The sequence below is a fragment of the Vipera ursinii genome (assembly GCF_947247035.1).
Source record: "Vipera ursinii genome assembly, chromosome: 2".
Taxonomy (NCBI): domain Eukaryota; kingdom Metazoa; phylum Chordata; class Lepidosauria; order Squamata; family Viperidae; genus Vipera; species Vipera ursinii.
In genome coordinates, this window is record NC_139513.1 from 135,329,617 (window position 1) to 135,342,024 (window position 12,408).

Sequence of the window (12,408 nt, forward strand, 5' to 3'; positions counted from 1 at the left end):
TCAAAATAGTTTTCAAGAGTATGTACAAAAGACACTATTTTTTTCTAGCATCAGCTAAATTAGACATATTACATTGAGAAAAATGTTTCTCATTTCTTTCCTGTTACCTTTATTGATTTCATTGCAGAGATGTTAACATAGGAAATAGATTATTTTGTTATCTAATTTTACCTTCCAAAAGACAGAAGCAGATGAAAAATGTGAGGTTCTTTCCTGTTGGCTTTTTTGAATTAGCTGTTTTACATTCTAAAAGTTTAGTTCCTAAATAAGTAACCCTGTAAATAATTTTAATGTCCTCCTCTAGTGCAGGCTCTTTTATGACTCAAGGACTTCAACTCCCAGAATTTCTGAGCCAGCATGGCTCAGTTTGGAAACCTCTCTCTTTCCCCTCAACATGGCTGGCTCAGGATTTCTGGGAGTTGAAGTCCACGAGTCATAAAAAAGGGCCAAGATTGCCTAGCCCTGCAATAGGCTTTCAGAGGGAACTCCCCCCCCAAAAAAGGTGCCGGAATGCCGTTCTGAGCGTTCTATGAGAAAAAAAGCCCTGTTTGTGACAGTTGCAGTGTCCTGAGGTCACATGATCACCTTTTGCGACCTTCTGACAAGCAAGTGGCTGTGCGTACTGGCATCTCAGGATATTCAGAATATTCCATCTCTTTCTATGAGAGGTGAGTTATTACCCCCCGTAGATAGGGCTCGCAACTTGGGAGTCCTCCTAGATTCACAGCTTTCTTTAGAAGACCATATAGTAAATGTGACTAGGGGGGCCTTCGCCCAGGTTCGCCTGGTGCACCAGTTGCGGCCCTATCTAGACCGGGATGCCTTGCGTACGGTCACTCATGCGCTCGTGACCTCTCAGTTGGACTACTGCAATGCTCTCTACATGGGGCTGCCCTTGAGGACCACTCGGAGGCTCCAACTGGCACAGAATGCAGCCGCGAGAGTTGTGTTGGGAGTCTCCCGATACTCCCATGTTACACCCCTGCTCCGCGAGCTGCATTGGCTCCCAGTTGTCTTCCGAGTGACATTCAAGATGCTGGTAATGACCTACAAAGCCCTTCATGGCATGGGTCCGGAATACCTCAGGGAGCACCTGTGGCCGGCATCAACTTCCCTCCGCCCAGTGCGCTCCCACAGAGAGGGCCTCCTCAGGGTGCCACCAGTCAAAGAATGTCGACTGGTGGCCCCCAGGGGGAGGGCGTTCTCTGTGGGCGCGCCGGATTTATGGAACCATCTTCCGGTTGAGCTCTGGATGGCGCCCGACCTTTGCTCCTTCTGGCGCGATCTAAAGACCTACCTGTTCGAACAAGCCGGCCTGGCCTGATGGGTTTGGGTTTTATTGCTTTTTATGTATTTTAACTTATTGTTATAGTTTTTGGGCATCTTGTTTAATCTCTTTTAACTTTTGTTTCTTGTTTTTTAACATGTATTGCCCTGTTCACCGCCCTGAGTCCTTCGGGAGAAGGGCGGTATACAAATAAAATTATTATTATTATTATTAAAGTCAATGGAGAAACCAATTTGCTTAACAATTGTGTTACTAACACGCGCAGTGATTCACTTAACAGCTGTGACAAGAAATGTTGTAAAATGGGGCAAAGTTCACTTAACAAATATCTCACTTAGCAACAGAAATTTGGGGCTCAATTGAGGCCATAAGTCAAGGACTACCTATAATTATACAGGTGGCTACCTGTTAATGTTAAGCAAAATTCAAAAAGTACCAAAGGCAGCATTATGTACTATATAGGTTTGATTAAAATATTCCAGACATGGTTGTTTCTATCTTTTGGTTGGAATTAGGCAAAGGACAAAATAACAGGAAGAAAAACGCAGGGATGTCATATCATTTTATATGCTGTATTCTAACCTCATAATTCTCTGTCACTTTGAATTGTAGAGCTATACAGAGTAACAGTGGAAGTTGTTAGGAATTCTCTCTCTTTTTTTACATTAGCACTGGGATTGCAGTAAAATTAAAACCAGGAAAAAATGTTTGTGATTCATCATGACAGATATTGAAGATGTATCTGCATATTCCTAAATGAATATTAAAGCCCCGGAACTGCACATTTGATTCAGAGTACTAGCAGTTGGTTTTAAACATTTTTATTACTTTTACAGCATATTTTATCATTTTATACTATTTATGAAACATCCTTCCTATACTTCACAACTTACCTTATGCAGATTGATTCAAATGTAAATTGTACTGAATTACATTAGGAGAAAGTGTTTCAGTCTTGATCACCTTACATTTCATTTATTCATTGTTTTGCTTAATTTATTTTCCTTGTATACTGCTAAATCAATACAGACTCACCACAGTTTACAAAATAGTCAACAAAAAAATTCCATCCTATGTCCAGGCCTGAACCCTGATCAGGGTATTTTGTTGTTGAATTTCTACTACCTTCTCAACATCCTTTGCAAAAAAGGGAAAGTTGAGGACTAGACAATGTTTGTAAAATACAGCCAAGGAGGGCCTGTTTTTATGGCTTCCAGCATCAGCAGAACCACTGAAATCTTTTATTTTAATTGTTTATTTTTATCCCACCTTTGCTAATTTGTCCCTACAGCTCAAAGATGACACACAAGAATCCACTCCCCACTACAGCAAGGGAAGATCATCTGGTCACATATAAATGTCTTTTGTGGATCAATCTTCCCTTTCCTCGTCAGCCTTGGCATTGCCGACAAACTTCTGTCAGGATAACATTACCATCCTCCAATAAAGGAGAATATTTGTAGCTCAGGGCTGAACTGAGGGTTCCTTGGAGTTCTCTGAGTTTGGTGGTTTTCTTGCAGATATTTCATTACTCAAGTAGCATCATCACTGCTCATGAAGTTACCTAGTTTGGATAATAAAATGTTTGCAGGAAACCAAACTCAAAGAGCACCAAAGACCCCTCATTGCCATCCTCACTCACGCAAGTTTTGGTAAGACATACCAAGTCCACTTATCACTCATCAGCCACCAAATTTTAGATGAGCAAACCATATTACAGACATTTATTGCATCCCAGTTGGAATTTCCCACACAGGAAGAAGCAAAACCATTCACAGGTCACTATTCCCAAACCCCATTCCTTGAAATCAGTCCAAAAGGATGCTGTAGTCAATGGTATCAAACACTATTGAGATCTAACATGCCAAAGAGGTGAACCAACCCATCCAGATCCCACCACAGGTCATCCAGAAGAATGATCAATGAGATTTCAGGCTCATGCCTAGGCTTGATGCATGAACTCAGGCTTCATCAACTTCTCTGGAGTCCAGCCATCTTCTCAACAACTGTACCCCAAAACGGGAGGTTAGAGACTCGGTCAGTCTATTCTAGACAGCTAGATTGAGTAATGGCTTCTTGAGAGGAGAGCATACCCCATCTACTTCAAGATGTACTATCCCCTCCCTCGAGGATATGTTCTTTATATTCCATACCGTGCTGTAATTTCCTCTTTGGTTGCATATTAGCAGTAAATTTTATTTACTGATGATTAACCACATCTACTTCCTCAAGAACCATAGGTTTGAAAGAATCTCAGATGACCTTTCAGGATGTTACTTCTTTCACTTCTGCCCATCCAACAACCAGTCAGGATGAAAGTAAGCAATTTTGCCAGGCAAACTGCCTACAACAGCTAACAACAGGCTCTTTCATGCTCCTTAAAAAATGCAAATAGATCACTGAAATTGCACTTCTGTCCTGGGCAGACTAATATTGACACCATGTTATCCTTACTCACATGGTGTAGATCAAGGGTTTGTCCAAAGTTGAGTGGGCATCTTTGTCAGCATCACCCAAATTATCTCCAACTGCTTAATTTCCCAGATCACTTCATTAAACTAAACAGCGCCACTGGATTGGCACACTGGGAGATCCCTTTGGAACAACCCTTTCGTGTTCCTTCGAGGTCTCCATATTCCATAGCTCAACTTAGCATCCCATAAAACCTAACCTAAAACAGAGCTGAAAAAAATCTTGAACTAAAGAACCTTCCATCCTTGCCTGGCCAATTTCTTTCTCTCTTCTGCCATCAGCCTGGAAGAATAAGGTCTTATTACAAATAGAACCAGCTGAGTCCAAGGCATTCAGGGATCTAGCCTCCATGACCTTAGATCAGGGGTAGGCAACCTTGGCTCTTTTATGACTCATGGACTTCAACTCCCAGAATTTCTGAGCCAGCTTGCTCAGGAATTCTGAGAGTTGAAATCCATGAGTCATAAAAGAGCCAAGGTTGCCTACCCCTTCCTTAGATTAAAGCAGGGAGGCTGGAAGATGTGTTTTGGATACGTTTCCTATCTTTGATTGTTTGTTTGAATCTATAAGCTATTAACAACTCACTCCCAGCCCCAATCACCTCTCCCTATGCCTGTCACCATCATAATCACACCTCAGCCCACTTCCAGTGCCCCCCCAACAGTTCTCTCTTTTTTCTTTCCTCCATTTGTCTGACCCTGATTTTAAATTGTGTTTTGGAATTGTAGTAAGCTGTCATATTTTAGCTGCCTTTAGAGTTTCTCTGTTGTCTACCCTCTGGCGGTCATCCAGATTTTTGCAGTCCATATTTGGTGGCCCTAAATTGCTGTTTAAAAAACACACCACACAAAGCAGGTAAGCAAAGGAGGAGAGGTGAAAATTTCTGGTTTTGTCTGAAAGACCCCACCACAGGTAGTCCTCAACTTATGACTACAACTGAGTCCCAAATTTCTGTAGCTAAGTGAGATATTTGTTAAGAGAATTTTGCCCCATTTTACGACCTTTCTTGCCACAGAGAATCAGAGCCATTAAGTTAGCGACACAGTTGTTAAATGAGTCTGGCTTCCCCATCGACTTTGCTTATCAGAGGGTCGCAAAAGGGGATCACATGACCCCGGGGACAGTTGCCAAGGGTCTGAGTTTTGATCACGTGACCACGGGGAATGCTGCAACGGTTGTAAGTGTGAAAAAAGGTCAAGTCACTTGTTTCAGTGCCATTGTAACTTCAAACAGTCACTAAACAAAATGTTGTAATTCGAGGACTACTTGTATTATCATCAGGTTACTAACATTTAGGGACAAACTTCAAAGATGTATTTTTCTAGCTTTCAGTTAAATTGGGGAGGTTTGGTTTTTTGTTTTTTTTTTAGCTGCTAGCACATTAAAAGTATTCATTCTCACATTTTCCTTTCAAGGAGGAAGAAGAAGAATTTTTTTTACTGTCATCGTTATTGTAACTTTCCTCCCATGTAAACAAGAAGATCAAGCAAGGTAAAGAAACTCAGTTACAAGCTATCCAAGACTATTAAAAAAAAAGCTTTGGGTTTCACTTCTGCTGATTTCCTTTGCTTTGAAAAACACTGAAGTTCTCCACTATTCTTTGGGGAGGAGGGAAGGGGTTTAACCTCCCTTCAGAAACCATTTTTTTAAATATTAGGCTGTATTGTTCTCTTTTTTATATTAAACTTAACTCCTGATTTTCTTACACAATTCCAAGGTCAAGCCTGATAACGAAACTATTTGGCTTGAAACTGTTAGCCCATTGTCGCATAAACCTGTATAACCTGTCTGGGGAAGTCACAGGAAGGTCAGAGGCTGATCTATGGAATGATAACTGGGCTATTAATTGCTATATAGGATCAGGCTGAAATTGTGTTACTCTCCAAAACCTCTCCCTGCCACTGTGGATAAAAGAATGTGGGTAGTTTGTTTTTCTCTTCAAAGGGAATAAACCAGATTTTGCTAAAGCAATAATAAATTATATTTCTTTTTAAAAAAACAATGGGTTTAAAAATGAAGCCATGCAAATACTTAATAAAGCACACAAGCTTTTAAACTATAAGGCATGATCTTCTACCTACACCTTAAACACACAACAATAACAAACTACTATGATGGGCCTAATTTGGTAACCTGGACTCTCCCAGACATTCTCTCCATCCAGGGTCAGGGACTATGTCAAATAACATAGCCTTGAGAAGGTTTGCTGAGAGCAAAGACATATTTGCTAGGTCCCAACAAATAGTCATTTGTGGACTCTCTGGGTCGGAAAATAAATCTTGTGTATCTGGCCTGGAATTGAAACCAAAGTTGTTTAATAAAAATATCAGAAAGAAGTCCCCCTTAAGAATACTGTATATCTATCCTGCCAGGAAAAAAAAAGACTTGTAGCATTCTTAGGTATCAATTTAATAAGGGGGGAATCATCCTAAAACCCCCGTCTTATGATTAGTCATTGTACACTTCTCCCACACTGTTAAAATAAATATATTCTACTCCCTTTTAAGTAATTTATGCCCTCCTCTTTCCCCACTCCATAGATTCAGGCATTCTTTTAAAAATGGAGTCCCCGCAGATTTTACTTCCTAGTCATTGTCGACTATAGGAGGCAGTGCTCATCTCCACTTCAAGGCCATTGAGCCAGCACTGTCCAAAGACGTTTCCATGGTTATGTGGCCAACATGATGTCATGGAGCGCTGTTACCTGCCCACTGAAATGTTACCTATTTATCTACTCACATTTGCATGCTTTCCAACTGCTAGGTTGCTAGAAGCTGGGGCAAGAACGGGAGCTCACCCTGTCACATGATGCTCAGGTCTTGAACCTGGGCTGTTCCAGCTGACAAGCCCTGCATCTTAACTGCTTAGCCACCCCGGCTGCCCCAATCTGTTAAAAGCCACCCTTAGAAATCTGATGAATCATCTCCAGAGATCTGTGTGGCTTTTGTCCCCCTCATCAAGAGGTCTAAAGTGCAGAACCGGAACTCCTTCTTTGGTGTCTTCTTAGGAGCATCTTCAGCAGCCAATGTCCTTATTTGCAGCAGCAGTCACAATTTACCCAGAGTAAGATTATGGGATGTGAGAAATAAGTCATCCGCCAGGGTTTCTCAAGGCAGAGATCTTAGTCATATCAACCACCAAACAAGTGTCAAAGCCACAAAGCATAAGGCAAAGAGTTCTTTGAAATGTAGAAGAGAAAGAAGCAGCAAACTGTTAAAGAGAATCTATACCTTTACCCTGAGAGAGAGCAATCAACTACTTCATTCACTGTAACTTCAATCCAGTTTCCAGTAAAGATGCTCACCTAGCTGTGCTCTGTTGAATGTCGGAGAGATTTCAGCCAGGTTTGTGCCTCATTCAGCCATATAGACTTGGGAATTAGACATTTAAATCAAGGCACAAGCCAAAGATGTCCATTATCCCCATTATTATTTATATTAACACTGGAGGTACTAAACAGAAACATTAGGCAAGACACGGAAATTAAAGGATTGGAGATAAAAAATGAAAAATACGAATTAGAAGCATTTGCAGATGATCTGGACTTTATATTAGAAGACCAGCTTGAGACAAGCCTTAAGCTTATGAAAAAGATAGAGGAATTTGGAGAAGTGGCAGGTCTGAAAATAAATAGAGAAAAGACCAAAGTGATAACTAAAAATCTCACAGAAAAACAAAACAAAATCAACTGTCAAATCAAGATCCAGTCCTAGGAGCCTAACTTAAGGCCATACTTGCAATATCCCAAAGCAAACATTCGTGCCTCAACTCCAAATGTGAGTACATGTAGTTCTTGACTCACAGCCACTTGTTTAGTGACCATTTGAAGTTACAACAGCACTGGAAAAGTGATTTATGACCATTTTTTCACATTCATGGCCATTGCAGCATCCGTGGACACATGATCAAAATTCAGATGCTTGGCAACTGGTTCATAATTGCTCTCACCTCAGTAAAGGCAGAAATGTGGAAGATCCTTTATAATCCCAAGATCTAGAACGTTTTTCCTAACGGAATTACAGAGTTGGGAGGTTTTCTAGTCCAACCCCCTGCTCGAACAGGAGACCCTATGCATTTGAGACAAATGGCTGTCCAGTCTCTTCTTTAAAAACCTCCACTGTTGGAGCACCCATAACAACTGGAGGCAAGTCGTTCCCGCTTTGTTCTGAGCTCACAAAGAGAAATGTTGAGTCCTCTGAATCCTTGCTAGAGTTAAGACTTCTCACAAATTACTTTTGACCTAGATCAGGGGTCCCCAACCTCCAGTCCGTGTACCAGTAGTGGGCCACGGCATGCCAGCAACCGGTCCGCACAAACAAGCAAAGCCCCATCCACGGGATGCAGGAAGCACACAAAACCACGCCCTCTCCAGTCCACGGAAAAACCTCTCTCCACGTAACCGGTCCTGGTACCCAAAAGGTTAGGGACCTCTGATCTAGATATTACTTTACCTAATTCTTTAGCCAATCTGTTTTTAACTTTGGACTCAAGCATGCATGAGAACATGACCATTATGTTTATTTATTATTTAAAAGCTACCCACTCCAGTAGACTCGGACAGACTATTGAGAGCTGGCTTAGTATTTATTTGTTTGTTTGTATCCCTGCCTTTATTATTTTTTATAAATTTAAGTCAAGGCAGCAAACGTATCTAATACTCCCCCAAAATGACTCTATGAGGTGGGTTGGGCTGAGAAAGAGTGACTGGCTCCGAGTCTCCCAATCGGCTTTCATGGCTAAGGAGGAATTTGAAACTCATGACTCCTGCTTTCTCCAGCCAGTCCAAATATTCATGATTAAGTATTTGCAAGTCCTTAATCATCTTTTCAATAAAGCTTAGTAGTATACATGGTTTACAATCAAAATGAGCTTGTTTCATAAATGATAAATTACAAACTCACATTTTATATTGGTTTATTGTGAGAACTTAGTTCAAGTGACCTTTGTTTGCCCAACCATATCTTTGCCCTTGACATATATGTTTCCTAGTCAGCCCTGGACTTGTTGGCTTCCTTCCTTTCCTATCACCTTGTCAAACAATATTACCTTGTTCTCCTGTGGACCAACAGCTAGTCAGCTATTTTGAGAAAGAATATCTTTTTTCCACTATACAACAGAGCAGTAAAAAAAGTACTGATGTCTTCATGCTGCGGGGTGTGTGTGGTGGTGGTGGGGAATTAAAACATCTGTTAAGCTCAGATAGCAAATGGGGAGGGAGAAGACAAAGGTTTCTTCAGGCATCATAGGTACGTCATGAAAACTCCAGGCCTATTCAGAGGAAACCACATTACATATAACATCTAATGGATTCAACTGAAATGATCACATATTCTGTTTCTGCTTATCTCCATTTCTCCTTTGGTAAATATATCATCAAACCTACTTTAAAAAAAATCAGATACCTTCAAACTTTAGCCGTTAAGTGGTTGGCATGATGGGCTTTGTGATTTCAAAACACCTAAAATATTTGATTATGTAATCAAATGTTATGTTTGGTTATATAATTATATAAAATAATAATTATATATATAATCGAATCTTTTTTATACTCATTGGAAGGATGAAATACTAAAGAATAATTTTAAAAGCTACTTTTTAAAAAAAAAATTAAAACACACACCCACACACACACACACCAGGATATCTGAGAATAGGGCAGACAAAAAATTGCAATAAATAAAAATAAACAAATTTATTTTAAAATTTTAAAAATAAATTTTAATAACTATGTATGTGCAGGAGGAAATAATAGAATTGTAATATTATTATGGTTGGTCACACAGCCAGCCAGATGTTTAGACTGGATTTGGTATTTTTAATCTATCTATCGAATCACAAGGACCTGGGATAGATAGATGTGGTTTGATGGCGTTAAAAGTTATCATTGCAGCATGTAAGCTATTCCAACTAAAACTGTCTTTTGCAATTGACGGAAGGTGATTTTGTCAATGCCGATGGTATTCAAATGCTGCCCCAGGTGTTTTGGGATTGACTTCAGTGTGCTTGATATTGTCAAGGATGCTCAGATATTTGTAGTGTCTTCCTCCAGACTCTTGAGGTTGTTTCCATAGGCATCTTGATTTCTTCAGTTTTCATTATTTTTTCCATTGATGGTGAAGGTGGCACTTTTGTCCAGTCCAAATTCCACTGCAGTATCTTAGCTATGTATGTGGACAGGGTTGACCACAACTCTATTTCAGATGGTGTTTTTCCATACAGCTTCAGATCATTCATGTAAAGGAGCTGGGATAGCTTGGTAGATGTTTTTGATGTTTGATAGCCATGATCTGACTTGTTCAGTCTTGTTGACAGAAGAATCACTGCAATTACAAATAGCTGGTCTTTTGTTCCTCTGCTGTTTGGGCAGTTTCCTTTCTGTTCCAAGTGGAAAGGGCCTGTTTACAACTAGATACTTTTACACTGCCTCAGCTAGCGCACAAGTTAACAATTTTTCAATTGTTGGTAAGCAAGATGTCAAGGTTCCGATTAATGAGACAGATCAAAGTACACTGCATGATTGTTTATTACAAAAAGTCTATAATAATGAAAACGGAGCATCGGCACTCATGGGTGGATGCCAGAATCTGAATTCTCCTCCCCTTAACACATCAAATCATACAGAATCTCCCTCCCTTAATTACACGTCATGAATCACATTCACCAATTCGTTTAACACACAAAATTTCACTTCCCAGCGTGCTCTTATCTTCTCAAAACATCCAGGCTGAATTCCTCCAGCGCTTTAGTGATTCAAAGCCAAACAGTTAAAGCAAAAGGCTGCCTCTTATACTGTCAGTGCAAAAACATGTCAATGTTTGCAGCATTGACACAAGACTTGTTGCCTGGTGCTGCCTCTTCTGTTAGATCTTTCGTTATCAGGTAGGTTTTGCCAGATGTTAGCCGTTCTTCAATTTTGCTCTCTTGCAGTAAGCTGTTAACTATTTGGCAACAAGTAGATTTAGACTAGTCAAATGTTTCAACCAAAAACCATAGAGTTTATCTTCACTTGTTGATTCTTGGTCTTCCTTGACATTTTTTCCACCGTTTCTGCTGTTATACAAATTCTTTCATTTTAGCTTCTTTTTATTCTCATCCACCTCCGTTATTCAAGCTGTATGCCATATGCTAAATAAATAAAGAAACAAACAAATCTAAGCTGCATTCTTGTTGTATTTCTTTCGGTTGTTCCATAGCTGTACCAAGAACTGTATTGTTTCTTCTTTGTCAGTTATTGGCTTATTTATCGCAGTCTCTCCATTGATGGATTTGGCAGGAACTTTTTTGATTTGACTGAAATTGGAGATTCTACCTATTGCGTGCAATTTGAGCTTTATATCTACTGATCTTCTTGCTAAGTTATTATTTGCTACTTTATTATTTCCAGTGCTTGCTTAATCTTCCTTGATTCGAGGTGTTATTCCTTGGTCAGATATCCTTTGGTCTTCCTGTTCTTCAGTTTCTTTTCTTTCATTTGTACTAGTTTGTTTGCGTCTGATTTTAGAATGTAGATTTTATTTTCCAACCTGGTCTTCCATTTTGCGGTGCATTGTTTGACTTCCTTTTATGTGTGTTGATTTTGCATCCCCAGGTATTTGGTTACAACTGCAGCTATATACTCCATTAGTTGGTTTGTTTTTTTCAGTGAGCTGGTGCTTATAGTTGGTATTACGGTTATTGACATCTTTTAATATTTGTGCTAACCATTTCTTTGGAATGAGCTTCAATGCAGAAAATCATATTCTGTTGTTTTTGTGCTGTTACTCGTCCCAGCTTCTGCCAACCTAGTAGTTTGAAAGCACGTAAAAAATGCAAGTAGAAAAATAGGGACCACTACGGTGGGAAGGTAACAGCATTCCGTGCGCCTTTGGTGTCTAGTCATGCCGGCCACATGACCACGGAGACGTCCTCGGACAAGCGCTGGCTCTTCGGCTTTGAAACGGAGATGAGCACCGGCCCCTAGAGTCGGAAACGACTAGCACGCATGTGCGGGGGAATCTTTACCTTTAGATGTTCAGTTACTGTATTCTTTGTTTCAATTCTTCTTTTTCAGAGGGCTTTATTCTTTTAAGAAGGCAGAGGAGGGGGTGCCTGGTTTGGGAGTGAAAATGGTTCAGTAGCTATGCTGGCTTCCTCTTTTGCTGATTTCCCCTGGTTTGCCTCTGTAGTTACTTCTGGAAAGGCTTTGATTTCTTTGCCCTGAATATTTATTTATTTATTTATTTATTTATTTATTTATTTATTTAAATTTTTATACCGCCCTTCTCCCGAATAGACCTTTGCAGTTCTTCCACTTCTTTTTCTGTGAATAGTTTAGTTCGTGTTATAAATCAACACTGTGTTCTGTTATTTTAGATTCTGGATGTTCTTTCCAGAACTAGTATATTCTTTTTAGATATCTTCTTTTTTATTGGACTTAATTTGTAATAACAGATAATTATTTCTTTGTTTTCAATCTTTCTATATCTGCAACAGGGTAAACAGCTTTTTTCCCAGTGGTCCTGCAGTCTTTGGCACTATTTGGTCAACCAACAGTCCTGAGTCCTAGAACCCATTTGTTACCATGTCTAGGAACTCCAACACCTACCACTCTGGATAACCTGGGTGACAACCCATCCAATTGCTTTATAATCAGTGTGTGAAATGTTGTA